Source organism: Polyodon spathula, chromosome 7, assembly GCF_017654505.1.
Source record: "Polyodon spathula isolate WHYD16114869_AA chromosome 7, ASM1765450v1, whole genome shotgun sequence".
NCBI classification, from domain to species: domain Eukaryota; kingdom Metazoa; phylum Chordata; class Actinopteri; order Acipenseriformes; family Polyodontidae; genus Polyodon; species Polyodon spathula.
Genome location: NC_054540.1, coordinates 41,575,552 through 41,596,316, shown reverse-complemented (window position 1 = coordinate 41,596,316; position 20,765 = coordinate 41,575,552). Strand labels below are relative to the sequence as shown.

General features: G+C 38.7%; 1 protein-coding gene across 3 annotated transcripts in view; it reads right to left on the bottom strand.

Annotated features, from left to right (window-relative positions):
• Positions 1-20,765, bottom strand: part of LOC121318627 (kelch-like protein 13) — a 164,789-nt gene that overhangs the window by 119,372 nt on the left and 24,652 nt on the right. Inside the window, exons 1-2 of one of the 3 annotated variants that reach the window (XM_041255508.1) lie at positions 12,004-12,021; positions 9,100-9,163 (exon numbers count right to left, since the gene is read on the bottom strand). The exons of 1 other annotated variant lie outside the window; for it this stretch is intronic. The gene's annotated coding sequence lies outside the window, so the exon portion shown is untranslated. Of the gene's footprint in view, positions 1-9,099; positions 9,164-12,003; positions 12,022-20,765 lie in introns of those variants that run through there. One more of the 3 variants, XM_041255507.1, reaches the window with a different exon arrangement.

The following is a 20,765-nucleotide window of genomic DNA, read 5'->3' as shown; positions in this document are numbered from 1 at the left end:
TAGCAAAGGAGAAGCCATACTAATGGGGGATTTCAACTTCCCCCAAATAAAATGGGAAAACCCGGTGGGTAGCGCGAAGGACGAAATAGAAATGGTGGAAATGACAAATGACTGCTTCCTAACACAATTTGTGAAGGCACCCACTAGAGGGGAGGCATGCCTTGATTTAGTCTTTTCAAATAACGAAGATAGAATAACTAAAACAGAGGTCAGAGAACCACTGGCAAACTCAGACCACAACATGGTCTCATTTGAAGTGTTTTTTAAATCCTCAAAAGTAAAGACTAAAGCTAAGGTTTACAATTTTAGAAAAGCAAACTATGAAGGCATGAAACAGAGACTAACAGAAGTAGATTGGAGTAAAATAGAGAAAACACCCACAGAAGAAGGATGGTTGTTCTTCAAAAATGTAGTACTAGAGGCGCAAAACAATTATATCCCTAAAGTAGACAAATCTAAATGTAAAACTAAATTGCCAAAATGGTTTAATAGATCAATTAAAAAAAATATTCAGCGAAAAAAGGCACTTTACAGAGCATTAAAAAAGGACCAAAAAGAAAGTACACAGAAAGAGTACACAGAACTGCAAATGCAAGTCAAAAAGGAAGTTAGAAAGGCCAAGAGAGAAATAGAAATGAACATTGCTAAGGGAGCTAAAACCAATTCCAAAATGTTTTTTCCAATATTACAACAGCAAGAGAACATTCAAAGAGGAGATTAAATGTTTAAGAGATACAAATGGCAAAATCGTAGAGGAAGAAAAAAAAAATAGCAAATATGTTAAATGATTACTTTTCACAAGTTTTTACAAAGGAAGATACTGACAACATGCCCCACATGTCATCCAGTTCCTATCCAGTTTTAAATAACTTTAGCATAACTGAGGCAGAAGTGTTAAAGGGACTAGGAGCTCTTAAAATAAACAAATCCCCTGGGCCGGATGAGATCCTCCCAGTAGTACTCAAAGAAATGAAAGAAGTAATTTACAAACCGCTAACCAAGATCATGCAGCAGTCTCTTGACACAGGGGTGGTACCGACAGACTGGAAAATTGCAAACGTAATACCGATCCACAAAAAGGGAAACAAAACTGAACCAGGTAACTACAGACCAGTAAGCCTGACTTCTATTATATGCAAACTTATGGAAACTATAATAAGATCCAAAATGGAAAATTACCTATATGGTAACAGAGTACTGGGAGACAGTCAACATGGTTTTAGGAAAGGGAGATCGTGCCTAACTAACTTGCTTGATTTTTTTGAGGATGCAACATCGATAATGGATAATTGCAAAGCATATGACATGGTTTATTTAGATTTCCAGAAAGCTTTTGACAAAGTCCCGCACAAAAGATTAATTCTCAAACTGAACGCAGTTGGGATTCAAGGAAACACATGTACATGGATTAGTGAGTGGTTAACATGTAGAAAACAGAAAGTACTGATTAGAGGAAAAACCTCAGAATGGAGTGTGGTAACCAGCGGTGTACCACAGGGATCAGTATTAGGTCCTCTGCTATTCCTAATCTACATTAATGATTTAGATTCTGGTATAGTAAGCAAAATTGTTAAATTTGCAGACGACACAAAAGTAGGAGGAGTGGCAAACACTGTTGCAGCAGCAAAGGTCATTCAAAATGATCTAGACAAGATTCAGAACTGGGCAGATACATGGCAAATGACATTTAATAGAGAAAAGTGTAAGGTACTGCACGCAGGAAATAAAAATGTACATTATAAATATCATATGGGAGATATTGAAATTGGAGAAGGAATCTATGAAAAAGACCTAGGAGTTTTTGTTGACTCAGAAATGTCTTCATCTAGGCAATGTGGGGAAGCTATAAAAAAGGCCAACAAGATACTCGGATACATTGTGAAAAGTGTTGAATTTAAATCAAGGGAAGTAATGTTAAAACTGTACAATGCACTTGTAAGACCTCATCTTGAATATTGTGTGCAGTTCTGGTCACCTCGCTATAAAAAAGATATTGCTGCTCTAGAAAGAGTGCAAAGAAGAGCGACCAGAATTATTCCGGGCTTAAAAGGCATGTCATATGCAGACAGGCTAAAAGAATTGAATCTGTTCAGTCTTGAACAAAGAAGACTACGTGGCGACCTAATTCAAGCATTCAAAATTCTAAAAGGTATTGACAGTGTGGACGCAAGGGACTTTTTCAGCCTGAAAAAAGAAACAAGGACCAGGGGTCACAAATGGAGTTTAGAAAAAGGGGCATTCAGAACAGAAAATAGGAGACACTTTTTTACACAGAGAATTGTGAGGGTCTGGAATCAACTCCCCAGTAATGTTGTTGAAGCTGACACCCTGGGATCCTTCAAGAAGCTGCTTGATGAGATTTTGGGATCAATAAGCTACTAACAACCAAACGAGCAAGATGGGCCGAATGGCCTCCTCTCGTTTGTAAACTTTCTTATGTTCTTATGTTCTTATGTCAGCAACATATTCTGGAGCTTGCAATTTGCCCCAGAATCACAATGGATGTTTACATTAACGGTAATGGGGTTCAGTATCCATGGACCTGACTCCCTCAAGGGTTCCACAACAGCCCCTGAATCTTCCACCAAACAATGGCAGCTGTCATTTCATGGGTCCCTAATAAGCATTGCAGCACCTGACGTTACTCACATGGAAACCCTGCAATAGATTTTTATTGAAATCCAAGCACAAGGACTAAAATGGAACTCAAAAAAGGCAGTGCTAATTAAGCCCTCGGTAACCTTTCTAGGCCATGAAATAAATCAGGGAACAAGAGGTACTGACCCTGCTTGAAAACAAGCAATACTGCAGCTGCCAATACCATTGACAATCACAGCTTTGCATCAAATGCTGGGAGTCACTAATTTTCTTAGAGAATATGTGCCAAAATTCACAACATTGACTCAGCCTCTCTATGAACTGTTAAAAGGCAACCCAGTCAATGCCTCAACCTTAACTTGGACTGAGGAAATGAATCAGTCCTTTTTGGACTTGAAAAATGCATTAGCCTCTGCCCCAGCTCTTGGCATTCCACGCACTGATCAAGACTTTCACCTCCACTGTAAAGCAACACTGTTCTATGCAGTTCTATTACAGCTGCATGCTCGAGACTGAAACCAGTCGCATACTACTCGAGAAAACAAACTCCAGTCGAAAGAGGTTATGATGAATTTGTTAAGCAGCTGTTGTGTGTACATGCACACACCCATTAAACTCCTACTGGACGAGCAGTTCAAAAGGTGTATCTGCCCAACGATTCGGTCGCTGGACATTGGATCTCTTGCACCGCAATATGAACACATTTAAGGATGGAAGGGTATACGATTTATATTGCACAATTGGCTCGACGGGAGTTTGTGATGTCATCAGGAGAGCCAATCAAACACCATTCACTGATCCAGACAATTTGGAACCTGGTATAGACACACCTGGTACAGACAGGATTTGGTAAAATCAAGGCCTATCAAACATCCAACCCCACCATACATGAACAACACAATCACACAGTTGATAAGGCTGAAAAACAAGATGCTCTCACCGAATCTCCGTGGAAGACAAAGGTTGCAGTGCTTTATGCAAGTACAGCTGCACCACCTGACCTTAAAATAGTACAAAAAGAACTATGGACACCGGGATGTGAACTGATACCTTCTGTTAAAAAGGACCCCCTTGTTCAAGGCTCCCAGGGTCTCTTAATACAGGAGCAAACTTGGGTGGTTCCACCTTCATTGCAACACCCTCTCACACAATTGTATCATGAATACTTTCATGGGGGTTTAATGTTACTTTGGCTCTGCTGCAACACCATTTCTGGTGGCTGTACATGCATACTCACGTGGTGAACGTCTGTAAAATGTGCTTGATTTGCGCTCAAGTTAACTCTGGCCGTCAAAGTCCGCCTGTCTAGACCAATGCCTACTCGTGGTCCTTGGGAAAAGTTAAAAAAAAAAACTCAGATACGCAAAGGACAACAGTGGACGGAAGCACATACTCCAGGATTGTGATATCCGTGCATTAATTTGAAGTATAAGACAAAACAGACGAGCAATTGCAGGTCAATTGACCGCAAATTTCAATCTGGGGTGCGAGCAGCCAATTTCATCAAAAATGGTCCACCGAGAACTCCACAGAGCGGGATACCATAGTCTGGTTGCAGTGCACAAACCGCTCGTCACACCTGGCAATATCCGTTTGTGAGTCCACTGGTGCAAAGAGCACAGACAATGGACTACCGAGCAGTGGAGAAATGTGATATGGTCAGATGAATCATCCTTCACCATGTTCTTGACAAATGGACGAGTGCACGTGTGGCACCAACCTAAAAAACTTTATAGCCCGAGTGCTTGGTTCCAACAGTGAAGGGTTCTGGTGGTTCCGTATTGTTGTGGGACGCATTTTCCTGGCTTTGTTTGGGTGCACTTATTCCCTTAGAAGGCAAAGTCAATGCTAATCGCTGTTTAATGGTACTGAGTGATCGTATTCGTCCCTTGTTGCAGCATTTATTTCCTGCTGGGGGGGGGGGGGGCATTACAACAGGTAGAAAGGGCAGTGCAGTTAGATCAATTTCGCTGATGCACTCGGAACAGCCACACAAAATTTTTACATGGTAAGTGTAAGTCACACCCCAGTAGGGATGAAATGATTTTTCGATAGAACGATATATCGTAATTACAAATATTTGTGATAATTGTATCGCTAACATTTTTTAATTATTCGATAATTGTAGAAAACGATAGTCACATGCTCACTAAACTGGCTGGAAGCAGAACAAAGGCTTTTTTCTCCAAATAATAGTATCATAATTTAGGGCTGCTACGATATAATCAAAAATTTATTTTTTGATCGATTCCATTCCTCATTATATACATGGATATAAATACTGGATAATCAATTCAATAATTACATTTTTTGTAACGCGCATAGTTAACATTTATTTAAGTTTATCAACGAAACTGTGATGAACGCCCAGCCTTGCCATTTACAGTATTTTTGCCACAGACAATAGTTTGCACTGCTTTGGAGTTTCAAAATGAACTGTTTTACAATTAATATTTAACAATATTCAACAACGTTAAAAATAACTAAATAAATGATCAGTGATGTTAAATGCAATTTTGGAGTAAGGATCAGCTAGCGGGTATGCAATTTGTGGTAAATCAATTTATTATTATTATTATTATTATTGGCTGGGATTTCCTCACTGTGTTTCACAGATAGTGAAGGTTAGGCGGTACAGTATTAAAAGATGCAATGCATGATGCTGCAGCTGTCGCTGAATTAAAAAAATTAATAAATTTTAAAAATCATAAACTTGTCTAGTTTATATAGATTACATTCCAAAGTACTGTAATCTGTTTGGACTACATATTTTAGTAACACTCATGTAGTATGTTAAACTTGCTAGGCTTATTTCAAATGTTTTTTTTGTTTATCTTTTTCTCTTGACGCTACCCAGGCATAATTACCCCTTGCATTCAATTGTTGTGACAACCTTTTACTGAACTGCAATCATATGAAAATAATAACGTCACGGGAAGAGGAATGCACTGAAAATTTGTGGTGCAATCATCTATATTTACTAGAACGATTATATTTTGTGTGCCCAATTAATCAGCTGCTATTTTGAGGCTTAGCTGACAGCCCTAGTGTGTACTTTCACACACACACACACTATATATATATATATATATATATATATATATATATATATATATATATATATATATATATATATATATATATATAGATAGATAGATAGATAGATAGATAGTGGGGAAATACAGTACCATAGGGATGATGTACATTCAAACCTCAGAATATGGCAAAAGCACAACGAAAGCAGGAACAACTTCAAACATGCCCTTCCATACTTCAGCACCCAGTGGAGTTAAAAGTCGTCTGCGGTCAACAAGCAAGGTCACTTTAATAACATACAGGCAGTCCTCGCTCTTACGACACAATTGCTTCCTGAAAGTCGCGTTGTAAGTCGAAGCGTCGTAATTCGAAGCACATTTTCCCATAGAAACCATGTTAGAAATTGGGATTAAGTTCCACTACGATCGCCTGTGACAGAGTTCACAGCTCAGGTTTCGTTTGGGTCCATTGCTCTTATTAGACATTATTAAGCAGGGGTGCTGGAACTAGAGGTGCTGGGGCTGGTTTTGCATGGCTTCCAACATATAATATACAGACCCATTTATATCCTGGGTACCAATGACTATACACCAACATTAACACGCTACATGTAACATACAACACAAATAAACAGCTCAGGGGCAGGGCATTTTGCCACACTGGTGTATAACCGAATTATGATAATTGCGGTTTAGAATAAAAGCAACGGTATTAATACCATAATGTGCGTAAACCGCGGTACACCAAAAAAACGGTATACCGACCCATCCCTATTATTGGCTATTATGCCACCAGAAAAACAGGCTACCTCGGGTAAAGTTGATAATGGTATTGAAATGTGTTTTCTTAAATTATAAATGAAATAATGACAAAAAAGAACAAAAAAAAGGAATATGCACAAAGACCATCATGCCAGTGCTGCTCTATTCCATACTTACAGGTAAAATAATTTATTTGAAAAATAACTGAATAGTTAGCAGTATGTGTGTAAAGCAAGTACTTTAAATGTATTGAAAGAACTACAGATGCTTCATATTTTGTAATTATGTACTCTAAGTATATTTAAATAAATACATAAATAAAATGTGTAAATAAAGCAAGAGGAATAAAGCTTGCAGTACCATTTTGACAGACTTAAATAAAGGGATCATTATTTGCAACTATTAATAATGGTAATACAAGGACAATTTCAATAAGATAATTTTTTTTATTCTTGCTAGAATCTTGTAGCTTCCTTGAGTTGCAGACCATATTCCACAGAGAAAAAAAAAAGACATAACTTGTTATTTTTTTTCTTTTTATTCAGTTAAAAAAGCTCTACTAACCGCTACTATCGTGATCATCAGTGTATCGTGAAAGAGTGGGCTCTCAACTATTCGTATCGTGGAAATTTACTATCGCTTCATCCCTACACCCTGGTTTTTGTTTTGCACCAATTCACTCTGGGAAACATCTATTTGCCTGCCCTGTAAGCCAGTGAGTTTGAAGTTTCAGCCTGGTGCTATGACAATTACCTGCCATCCGAATCCAATGTGTTCGCAAATATCCACTCTCAGGTGAAGAAAACCCTGGCAGAGAGTGAACTAAAGCTCCGCAAAGCCAAAGTTGAGGTAATTGGCTCAAGCAGAGGTCAAAGTCCTGAAGCAGTTTGGATGGACTGGTGAGTTTGCCAATGACACATGGTGGGATTGGATATTCCTGGCGATTGTGGCAATCATGGTAATGATTGTTTTTGGGAACCTAGTGCAGTGTTTTTGGTTGCGCAGACAGGTGAAGAAGGTCATTGATAGCTTTGAATCTATGCAACTGCTCAGAAATAACCTTAATTGCTTTAAAAAAAAATACATATTAACACATGTAATGTAATCTTACTTTTCAGCATTACAAGCAACATACCCATATTGGACAATGATAAACAGACAGCTATAGCCAGGGAAAATCCAACACGTTGATTGGAGTTAAATGGCTAATGTAGTATGCCCTGCAGTAACCCCAATTAATCTCAAATGGTTGCAGTCAACTAATAACCGTCATCATTCGATGGACCTCATATAAACATAACAATTTGGTTGTACTTGATTGTTGTTGTACAATTTAGTACAAAAAGGGCGGACTGTAATGATGACGTTCTGCATGAGGTATTAATTAGGCTATTAATTCGAAGTTTTATATTGTGTGTCTATCTTTTATCGTTAAGCTCTTTTTAATCATTCTGTTGAAATTGTGTGTGAATGTATTTTTATAGTCGTTTTAATGTGCTTACTAATTCAGTTGCTTTAATGTGCTTTTATATTAAGTTTCCATACAGTATTGTGTAAGTTTCTATTTCTTTCATTTCCCATCGGCAAAACCAGCTATGTGTAGTTTTGCATAACCTAACACGACTCAGTCACAGATGGGCGTCTGAGCTAAACACCAAAAGGCAAGAGAGCAGAGATAGAGTGAGATGGGTGAGGGAAACAAAGACAAGATGGATGCGCCCTGCTAGGTACAATGTGGTATGCAACTCCACCCCCCCCCCCCCCCCCCTTTTACCCCGCAGAGGGAGCGTGCAATGATAGAGAGGAAACCCCTATATATAGAAGTAAGACAAATGGGAGTGGAGTCAATAATTGTTTACAAAGGTATAAATACCCAGCATTGTAAAGTTCTGTCAGTCTTTTCATCTCTTTCGAATCATCAACTCCATGGACATCCATGATTTCTAATACAAACATATGCACTTAGCTGTACTGAGGCCTTGTCCAAAGCCAGTTTAAATCTTGTGCTTGTATGATTGTATTGTATATAAGGTGTTTTTTAATCAAAAATCATTTGTCAGCTTATTTTTTTTTTTTTACAACAGAACAGTGAGAACACTTTAAAATGCATGTGACATATTAATAGTATAACTTAAGAGAACAGCGGTTCTATTTTTGAGCTTCTACTACTGTGCCCTCTGGATACATATTTCTAAAAGCTCCTTGTTTCAAAATGCCTTTTCATATTGTATTCCTTACCTACTGACACATCCACTGCCCAATAAACACAGTGGCTTTGCATTCGGTACAGTTGGTAAAATAAATAATTGTTGGCCCACTCACTGTTGAATCTACAATTTTCACATTTTCTGTTCTTACTTCAGTAGCTACAGTAGAGAGAGACATTTTATAGCAGCACGAGTAAAAAAAAAAAAAAAAAAAAAAAAAAAACTAAAAATCACTCTGAGTACGTAGTACTATTAAGAAGTTTAATAATAAATTCGAAATAATAACTTATTGCCGTGCTAGTTTAAATTAACCATCGTTTAAGAAAAAAAACGTGTTAAACACAACATCTCCATCCGAGGGCATTTTAAAAAAAAAATGGCAGTTTTATTTTTTCAGAGTAAAAGTCCGGGGGTCAAACTATATACTTGCCCCTCCTGTCGGAAAAGTCAGGGGCAATGGCCCCCCCTGGTGGCGGTGCCTCTGTCTGGGTTGGTACCTATAGAATGTGTTCCTGAAGAAATCTGTAACAGCTCCCGAGACACCAATGAAAAACCCAGCTCCTAAAAACAGGGAAACATGAAACAACATTATCAGAAATGAAAACTAATATTAAATCGAGATTCTCATTGCAGAAATCAGTGAAAGGACAATTTGAGGGAATGGTCAAACAAAATACAGTGAGTATTGAGGCTTTCAAGAACCTTCATGTTCAAAGAGGTGCAAGATAAGAAGTATAAAAAAGTTAAACAAAAATAAACAGAACAGGAAAGAAATAATTGACCTTGAACAGAAAGTAGCTGAGGCAGAGAGATATAAACAAAGACAACATGAGACTATTCCTAACTAGTTCAATGAGGAGTTAAAAAAAAGGTTATTGATATTTGTCCGTCTGTGGCACCAGAGTCTGACTTAAAAATGAAAAATGCTAATTAATGATGTCCATCGCTTGGGAAAATTCAAATCGAACGAAAACCTTAAACCGAGAGCAGTAATTATTCCACGAGAAAAGCGAGGGGCCTGCTGTGGAAAGTGACTAAAGGAAACAGCTAAGATTTGGAGAAACCATCAGATAAAGCAGTCTGGAATCAACTATGGCCAATGGTAGAGAATGCACTTAAAGAAGGAAAAAGCTGATATTGATGGCACGGAAATCTATGTGGACATGACCTCTTCAGCATAACTCAGAACTTAACCGTGGTTATCACAAAGGTGATTGGCTACTACTGTAATTACACCGTGATACGAAGTCATTACAAGCAACTGCATCAGCATGACTCTGTACCACTGTAAAAACACCAGCCCCTACGTACAAAATGTATAGGCCCCTAGTAAATTTACATTTATTTCGAACACATACTATTTTATGTATTCCGATTGGTCCAAATCAATACGTGTAACTATGTATGCATTTTTGACCTGGATGGCCTTCCACACAATTCGACCGTGCGTGTGTGTGAACATAAGAAAGTTTACAAAAAAGAGGAGGCCATTCGGCCCATCTTGCTCGTTTGGTTGTTAGTAGCTTATTGATCCCAGAATCTCATCAAGCAGCTTCTTGAAGGATCCTAGGTTGTCGGCTTCAACTGAGTGTGTGTGTGTGTATTCTACACATCGTTGTTTTTGTAAATTACATTACCAAAGCTAACTAAGATTTTAAATAAATAAAATAAAAATGGTCTTCTGTGAGCCTAAAGTCTTATTTAAGACAGATTATTCAAAAGCAATCCTCCATTTGTGTTTTCTAAGCAGGTCCCATATCCCCTGCAGGCAAACCAATATCTGGATTACTGTCCGTCTATGTAGGCGTCCGTTCCCTCAAGCACGAAGCTTTGCAAGCTGCCGACGTTGCCTAGGACAGAAGGCTTCAGAGTGAAAGAGAGCAGCATCATTAATGTGGCAGGACTCTGAACTACTCAAATATCATCCAGCAAGGGCATTTCTACAAACACAATCAAAATCACAACAAGCTGTAGGCCTATATGCCAAACACTAAAGAAATGTGTAAATGAACTAGATACAGCAAGTGATATCTTGGCAAAGTTTTACCATCGTCCACAGGGCTCTCCAAATCTTTCCCATTGAGGGTCCAAGACTTTGAACAAAAAAAAAACTGAAAATGTGGGAGTCTCAAAGTACTAAGTCTTAGTGTTATGGTACACAAATCTTTTTTTTTTTTTTTCTTAATTCATTAAAGTTTTGACAATTTCACAGTAACAATAAGAAACAAAACAAAAACACAAAAAGATTTATTTTTGTCTAAAAGAAAGAAGATTAGTGACATTAATCTCTATTATATGGGTATTTAACTCATAAAGCCACGATACCTGAATAAGCTTTTCTCGGAGCCCCCAAGAGCACAAAAAGACTGCACTCACAGACCTCATCATCATTTTTCCTTCAAGCTTGCTGCAATCGGCGCAGCAACCTTGAAGGTTAATGGTTACATTTCTATTTCATAGAAATGCAACAACCTAACCTTCCCTTTCAAGTATGAAATGTTACCATTTACATACGGGTGAGCGTACCAAAGCTACCACAAGGGCAATATCGCAGAATGACTGGAATGCCACAAGGCTAAGCAGAGAGGCTGCATTGAGTGTTACCATATGGAACCACAGTAACAAGTAGCTAGGTTGAAGAAATTGAGGGAGAAACTCACCTCTATGCCTATGTTGTAAGGGTCGACTGAGAAGACGCCCTAACACTCTAGTTCCAAAACTAGGGTTTTGAGGATCCACGACATTGAATCTGCAGAATCTAGTAAAAGGTGTGGGGAGTAGCCCATATCACTACATTGCAAAGGTCTCTGATAGATGCATCCTGGAATAAAGCCCACCAAGCTGCCATGACCCGGGGTGGAATGATATGGCAGAGTGAAAACCCTGCCGGTGAACAGGTGTGAGGGTGTGTGGTGAAATTGGGGTGGCAGGGAGGGGTTAAATTCATCCCTGCAGATACACATGGAAATGTGTATAAAAAGGGTGGTCACGGGTGTTAATGTTAGAAGTTATGCTGGTGATATAGGTAGAGGTTAGAGTTGCTGTGTTACATGGTAGTGGTGTTTAGTACAGTGCTGTGTTTTGATGGAAGTGGCGGCTCGGCTTGAAAACCACAGGGTACAGTTACAAGTGTTTGCCTTTTTTGTTTAACTGTTTGGTTTTGGCCACCGTGCCTCTGTTTTGTTTGTTTTATTATTGTTATTTATTATTATTATTATTATTATTATTATTATTATTATTATTATTATTATTATTATTATTAAAAAGGCATGTCATATGCAGACAGGCTAAAAGAATTGAATCTGTTCAGTCTTGAACAAAGAAGACTAGTAAGGTACTGCACGCAGGAAATAAAAATGTACATTATAAATATCATATGGGAGATAAATTGCGCTATGAACCTGCAGCTTCTGTCTTTGGAATTGCTCCCTCCTGATAAACTACAGTGGCATCCTATGGTGTCCAGGACAGATCTAGAAAGAGTGCAAAGAAGAGCAACCAGAATTATTCCAGATTTAAAAGGCATGTCATATGCAGACAGGCTAAAAGAATTGAATCTGTTCAGTCTTGAACAAAGACGACTACGTGGCGACCTAATTCAAGCATTCAAAATTCTAAAAGGTATTGACAGTGTCGACCCAAGGAACTTTTTCAGCCTGAAAAAAGAAACAAGGACCAGGGGTCACAAATGGAGATTAGACAAAGGGGCATTCAGAACAGAAAATAGGAGGCACTTTTACACAGAGAATTGTGATGGTCTGGAATCAACTCCCCAGTAACGTTGTTGAAGCTGACACCCTGGGATCCTTCAAGAAGCTGCTTGATGAGATTTTGGGATCAATAAGCTACTAACAACCAAACGAGCAAGATGGGCCGAATGGCCTCCTCTCGTTTGTAAACTTTCTTATGTTCTTATGTTCTAGATGTTGAAGTCACACCCGAAAGGCAAGGCGACCATGCTTGAACTGCAGCAAGTAGCCGGTCTGAACAGTAGTAAGCAACCAGATGTCTGTGGTGCACTGATGCCAATAGTCCAGATGGCTCCCTCAGTGTAGCAAACTGCTAGGGCTGCTGCTTAGCCCAATGTTTCTGTTTCTACACAGCGCAGCGGAACCTATTAAAGCCTCTGTGGGCCGGTTGCGAACATCACCTCTGGCAGTGGCCGCTGCCGACTGTGATGGTCTTTGAGGCTTCTGGGGCCTAGGCCGGCAATTTGCCTCTGGTTTACGCACTGGAGGTGGTCGCTTGGGAAGCTCCTTCATGGTTCCCACGCATGGTGAAAGAGCTGCAGCAACTTGTCCGCAGCGGGATCAAACGTATGCCCTAGTGTAATCGGGGTGTCTAACAGCAATGCCTTGATCGGTCAAGCACGCGTGCCTTGGAAAGCCGAAGCTGCCTACGTGCAGCTACCAGTGCTGCCAGGTTCCTACCCACAGCCTGCCCTTTGAGTTTGGACACACAGAGCTGGTTTTTGTTAACCAGGAACAGCTCATCCAATTGGTTGGTACTGGGTAATTTACTTTAGCATCGGATCAGTACGGGCCCAACTGTTCACAGTTACTGCGGGTGGCAACTTACAGGGATCCCCACCTACACAAGCCACTGGCAAAACAACTAGTCAGTACCACACATTAGACTGAGGGAAGCCTGCTTGTTAGAATGGTACTAACAGCCTTCATGATTGGCCATTCAATTCTGATTGCACGTCTTGAAAATGTTGTTGGACTGTCAGGTAGGGTCTTGAGATGGTTTAAATCCTATCTTTCAAATAGGTTTCAATATGTTAAAACTGACAAAGTTTCCTCTGCTTTATCAGAAATTAAATGCAGTGTTCCACAAGGCTCTGTTCTTGGGCCAATTTTGTTCTCCCTCTACATGCTTCCTTCGGGTGATGTTACCTGGAGACATGATGTCAATTTCCATTGCTATACAGATGACACTCAATTATATTTAATGAGGGGAATGGTAGTTCCAAGTTTCAAGTTTGAAACTACCGTGAGTCCCTATACAGATCCAAGAGTTTTGTTGTTTTCACCATGTTGCAGCGGCAAAACTAAATCACTTAGAATTACCATCTGTACCAGTACCAAAAGTCAGAAAACTTTCTTACATCAAATGTGGAAAAAAAATGTAAATACCTCTTCCATACAATGAGATATAAGTCATCAAACTAAGGTAAAATTGTTACATCCCTTCTTCCGTTTGCATTTTTAAGAGTGTGTATTGACTATTGAAACAGAAAAGCTAAATAACTGGACATCTACCAATCATGTGATTCCACATGTCAGTCAATGTCAAAATAAACCAGGTATCGCAAGCAGTTTTATATCCACATCATTTATATTAAACAATGTATTTATGTTTTAAAACAGCATATATCGCAGAAAAAAAATAAAAATTACCGTGGTTTGAACTTGCAATATGACGTCCCTTAAGAGCACATGGCCTTAGCCCGCTGCGCCACTGGGCAGTTGTTAAAATGTGTTAATTTTTTAAGCTTATAATCATGCCTGACCAGCTTTTGCTGAAAACATGAAGGTTATGCTAGATTCCAGAAATGCTCTATTTCCTGTTTGAAAATATCTAGCTTCCTGTTTGGATACCATAGAATGGAACTGAACACAAGAGTAGCATGTAGCTTCTTAAGTACTTAATACTTAAAAAATGCATAGAGGAATAAATATATTTAGAAAAAAATTAAACAAATGTAAAAATTAAGTGTTTATTATAAATGTATACATAAATTCATAAATAGCAAGCCAGAAAAATATGTCATATTAACACTAGAAGCCCCGCAGCGGTCATTTTGGTGGTTTTTGGTTTTAAAATGCAACTTTCTCCAGTCAAGTAACACATATAGGGCTGCAGGTTCATGTACCTTTCTGTCCGTATGTGAGAATATTTAATACAAAGCATGAAACGTGGGAGTGCAGAAATAAAGGAGATTTATTACATTATACTTAAATGCTTCAGGAGCATCAACAGTGAAACACTTTCATCCGTCGTGCTCCCCACCGGATTTTCCCATTTTATATGGGGGAAGTTGAAATCCCCCATTAGTATGGCTTCTTCTTTGCTACATGCATTTCTAATGTCATTGTGTAACAGATTATTTTGCTCGGCATCTGAATCTGGCGGTATACAGCATGCTCCTATTATTATGCCCTTTGAATTTTTGTCCGTTATTCTGACCCATATTGATTCAGTGTTGTTTTCTTCATCCAGATTTAACACCTGGGCTTCAAGACTGTTTAAGTACCTCTTCTACCTCTTCTGTCCTGCCTGTCTTTCCTATAGTGTATATCCACAAATATTATATTCGTGTCCATCACTCTGACAACCAAGTTTCTGTAACACCTATCACATCATAGTTACTTGTTAGTGCAGTAGCTTCAAGTTCTAAAATTTTGTTTCTGATACTTCTAGCATTTTGATAAATACATGTAATGGTTGTCTTACCTGAGTTGTTGTCCTTGCTTTGGTGCGGTCTCCCTTCTGTTTTTTTGTTGATTTCTCCCCCCTTCCTTTCTAGTTTAAATGCTTCTGAACCTGGTCGAGGATCTTTTCTCCAAATAGACTGGTTCCTTTTTTATTTAAGTGCAGTCCGCCCCGTCTATACAGATAGTCCTTGTTGTAGAATGTGGGCCAATGATCAAGATAGGTGAATCCTTCCCGTGTGCACCACGTCTTCAGCCATGTGTTTAGATTAATTATTTCCAGCTGTCCATATGATCCTTTGCAAGGTGCCGGTAGTATACCGGCAAATACCACAGTTTTGGTGTTGTCTTTTAATTTCCTTCCCAGCTCTCTGAATTTGTTTTGCAGGGATTTTGGTCTGTCTCTTCCAATGTTGCTTGTACCGATGTGGACGACTACTACCGGGTCGTCTCCTGTTTGTTCTAGGAGCCTGTCCACATTTTCAGTGATGTGCTTGACCGAGGCTCCCGGAAAGCAGCGCACTGCTGTAGTAAGGGGGTCCAAACTGCGAATTGAACTTGCTGTGTTTCTCAATATGGAGTCCCCAACAATCATGACCTCCCTTCTTTTTGCTGTCTGGTCACCACTGCGAATAGGGTCCTGGATGTTGTTCCTTTCGTTCTCTTGTTGTTGGTTTTGCTCATCAAAATTTTGAAGTGACTCAAATTTGTTGGTTGTTTTGATTTCTGGTGGTTGTGTTTGACAAAGTTTCTTTTTTTCCCTTCTTCTGCCTACTTGAACCCAGCTGTTAACTCTTTGTGTCTCTTGGTTTTGCTTCTTGTAATTCTAGCCATTCTACAGTTATGCTTCTGAAAAGATCAAACTTGACGAAAGGAATGTCACTCATTTTTTAAAACTTTAAAAGACATCACAACAATGTGTATATTTATTGCAAGTTTACTATATTGTGTATTGATAATTTATTAATTGAACTGTGCTTCGGCAAAAATAAGTTCAACGGCTAATCAGCGTGCAGTACCAAACAATCCATTTTATAAATGAAGATTATAGCTGGAGATTCATAGCGCCAACTGTGCTGGCACCTCATGGATGTATTGTAACTATGGATGTCATGGTATACAGGTTTGGAAAATTTTGGAAAATTGGAAAATTACCTATATGGTAACAGGGTACTGGGAGACAGTCAACATGGTTTTAGGAAAGGGAGATCATGCCTAACTAACTTGCTTGATTTTTATGAGGATGCAACATCCATAATGGATAATTGCAAAGCATATGACATGGTTTATTTAGATTTCCAGAAAGCTTTTGACAAAGTCCCGCACAAAAGATTAATTCTCAAACTGAACGTAGTTGGGATTCAAGGAAACACATGTACATGGATTAGGGAGTGGTTAACATGTAGAAAACAGAAAGTACTGATTAGAGGAAAAACCTCAGAATGGAGTGTGGTAACCAGCGGTGTACCACAGGGATCAGTATTAGGTCCTCTGCTATTCCTAATCTACATTAATGATTTAGATTCTGGTATAGTAAGCAAACTTGTTAAATTTGCAGACGACACAAAAGTAGGAGGAGTGGCAAACACTGTTGCAGCAGCAAAGGTCATTCAAAATGATCTAGACAAGATTCAGAACTGGGCAGACACATGGCAAATGACATTTAATAGAGAAAAGTGTAAGGTACTGCACGCAGGAAATAAAAATGTACATTATAAATATCATATGGGAGATATTGAAATTGGAGAAGGAATCTATGAAAAAGACCTAGGAGTTTTTGTTGACTCAGAAATGTCTTCATCTAGACAATGTGGGGAAGCTATAAAAAAGGCTAACAAGATGCTCGGATACATTGTGAAAAGTGTTGAATTTAAATCAAGGCAAGTAATGTTAAAACTGTACAATGCACTAGTAAGACCTCATCTTGAATATTGTGTTCAGTTCTGGTCACCTCGCTATAAAAAAGATATTGCTGCTCTAGAAAGAGTGCAAAGAAGAGCAACCAGAATTATTCCAGATTTAAAAGGCATGTCATATGCAGACAGGCTAAAAGAATTGAATCTGTTCAGTCTTGAACAAAGACGACTACGTGGCGACCTAATTCAAGCATTCAAAATTCTAAAAGGTATTGACAGTGTCGACCCAAGGGACTTTTTCAGCCTGAAAAAAGAAACAAGGACCAGGGGTCACAAATGGAGTTTAGAAAAAGGGGCATTCAGAACAGAAAATAGGAGACACTTTTTTACACAGAGAATTGTGAGGGTCTGGAATCAACTCCCCAGTAATGTTGTTGAAGCTGACACCCTGGGATCCTTCAAGAAGCTGCTTGATGAGATTTTGGGATCAATAAGCTACTAACAACCAAACGAGCAAGATGGGCCGAATGGCCTCCTCTCGTTTGTAAACTTTCTTATGTTCTTATGTTCTTATGTTTTACTGCCATGGTTTTGAAACCGCAACCATTGTTCTATACCATGATTACCGAGTTCACACGGTTTAAGGTGACATGGGCACTTTTTTTTATTCACTATTTGTCCAACAGTGAGCCAATGTGTTCATTAGAACTAACGAATGAACACAGACATCAAGTTCTGAAAACTGCCATGCAAGAGATTATCAGAGTAGGCTATTAAATAAGTGACATAATATTTAATATAAACCGCCCTACTAAACAATGATCGCTAGCAAAGGTGATTGTCAGTAAATGAAACTCAAATATTTAAAAAATATTAGCAAGGCGGCAGCACTGTAACTTTTCATCGCTGCCTACCAAACCAAGGAAGTATCAGTAGCTATTATCTACACTGAACAAAAATATAAACACAACATGCAACAATTTAAAAAGATTTTACTGAGTTAGAGTTCATGTAAGAAAATCAGTCAATTGAAATAAATTCATTAGGCCCTAATCTATGGATTTCACATGACTGGAAATACAGATATGCATCTGTTGGTCACAGATACCTTAAAAAAAAAAAAAAAATAATAATAATAATAATAATTAAAAAAAAAAAAAAAAAGGTAGGGGTGTGGATCAGAAAACCAGTCAATATCTGGTGTGACCACCATATGACTCATGCAGTGCGACGCATCTCCTTCGCGTAGAGTTGAACAGGCTGTTGACTGTGGCCTGTGGAATGTTGTCCCACTCCTCTTCAATGGCTATGCTAAGTTGTTGGATATTGGCGGGAACTGGAACACATTGTCGTACACGTCGATCCAGAGCATCCCAAACATGCTCAATGGGTGACATGTCTGGTGATTATGCAGGCCATGGAAGAACTGGGACATTTTCAGCTTCCAGGAATTGTGTACAGATCCTTGCGACATGGGGCCGTGCATTATCCTGCTGAAACATGAGGTGATGGCGGCGGATGAATGGCACGACAATGGGCCTCACGATCTCGTCACGGTATCTCTGTGCATTCAAATTGCCATCGATAAAATGCAATTGTGTTTGTTGTCCGTAGTTTATGCCTGCCCATATAATAACCCCACCACCACCATGAACATAAGAACATAAGAACATAAGAAAGTTTACAAACGAGAGGAGGCCATTCGGCCCATCTTGCTCGTTTGGTTGTTAGTAGCTTATTGATCCCAAAATCTCATCAAGCAGCTTCTTGAAGGATCCCAGGGTGTCAGCTTCAACAACATTACTGGGGAGTTGATTCCAGACCCTCACAATTCTCTGTGTAAAAAAGTGTCTCCTATTTTCTGTTCTGAATGCCCCTTTTTCTAATCTCCATTTGTGACCCCTGGTCCTTGTGTCTTTTTTCAGGCTGAAAAAGTCCCTTGCGTCGACACTGTCAATACCTTTTAGAATTTTGAATGCTTGAATTAGGTCGCCACGTAGTCTTCTTTGTTCAAGACTGAACAGATTCAATTTTTTTAGCCTGTCTGCATATGACATGCCTTTTAAGCCCGGAATAATTCTGGTCGCTCTTCTTTGCACTCTTTCTAGAGCAGCAATATCTTTTTTATAGCGAGGTGACCAGAACTGCACACAATATTCAAGATGAGGTCTTACAAGTGCATTGTACAGTTTTAACATTACTTCCCTTGATTTAAATTCAACACTTTTCACAATGTATCCGAGCATCTTGTTAGCCTTTTTTATAGCTTCCCCACATTGTCTAGATGAAGACATTTCTGAGTCAACAAAAACTCCTAGGTCTTTTTCATAGATTCCTTCTCCAATTTCAATATCTCCCATATGATATTTATAATGCACATTTTTATTTCCTGCGTGCAGTACCTTACACTTTTCTCTATTAAATGTCATTTGCCATGTGTCTGCCCAGTTCTGAATCTTGTCTAGATCATTTTGAATGACCTTTGCTGCTGCAACAGTGTTTGCCACTCCTCCTATTTTTGTGTCGTCTGCAAATTTAACAAGTTTGCTTACTATACCAGAATCTAAATCATTAATGTAGATTAGGAATAGCAGAGGACCTAATACTGATCCCTGTGGTACACCACTGGTTACCACACTCCATTCTGAGGTTTTTCCTCTAATCAGTACTTTCTGTTTTCTACATGTTAACCACTCCCTAATCCATGTACATGTGTTTCCTTGAATCCCAACTGCGTTCAGTTTGAGAATTAATCTTTTGTGCGGGACTTTGTCAAAAGCTTTCTGGAAATCTAAATAAACCATGTCATATGCTTTGCAATTATCCATTATCGATGTTGCATCCTCAAAAAAATCAAGCAAGTTAGTTAGACACGATCTCCCTTTCCTAAAACCATGTTGACTGTCTCCCAGTACCCTGTTACCATATAGGTAATTTTCCATTTTGGCTCTTATTATAGTTTCCATAAGTTTGCATATAATAGAAGTCAGGCTTATTGGTCTGTAGTTACCTGGTTCAGTTTTGTTTCCCTTTTTGTGGATCGGTATTACGTTTGCAATTTTCCAGTCTGTCGGTACCACCCCTGTGTCAAGAGACTGCTGCATGATCTTTGTTAGCGGTTTGTAAATTACTTCTTTTCATTTCTTTGAGTACTACTGGGAGGATCTCATCCGGCCCAGGGGATTTGTTTATTTTAAGAGCTCCTAGTCCCTTTAACACTTCTGCCTCAGTTATGCTAAAGTTATTTAAAACTGGATAGGAACTGGATGACATGTGGGGCATGTTGTCAGTATCTTCCTTTGTAAAAACTTGTGAAAAGTAATCATTTAACATATTTGCTATTTTTTTTTTCTTCCTCTACGATTTTGCCATTTGTATCTCTTAAACATTTAATCTCCTCTTTGAATGTTCTCTTGCTGTTGTAATATTGGAAAAACATTTTGGAATTGGTTTTAGCTCCCTTAGCAATGTTCATTTCTATTTCTCTCTTGGCCTTTCTAACTTCCTTTTTGACTTGCATTTGCAGTTCTGTGTACTCTTTCTGTGTACTTTCTTTTTGGTCCTTTTTTAATGCTCTGTAAAGTGCCTTTTTTCGCTGAATATTTTTTTTAATTGATCTATTAAACCATTTTGGCAATTTAGTTTTACATTTAGATTTGTCTACTTTAGGGATATAATTGTTTTGCGCCTCTAGTACTACGTTTTTGAAGAACAACCATCCTTCTTCTGTGGGTGTTTTCTCTATTTTACTCCAATCTACTTCTGTTAGTCTCTGTTTCATGCCTTCATAGTTTGCTTTTCTAAAATTGTAAACCTTAGCTTTAGTCTTTACTTTTGAGGATTTAAAAAACACTTCAAATGAGACCATGT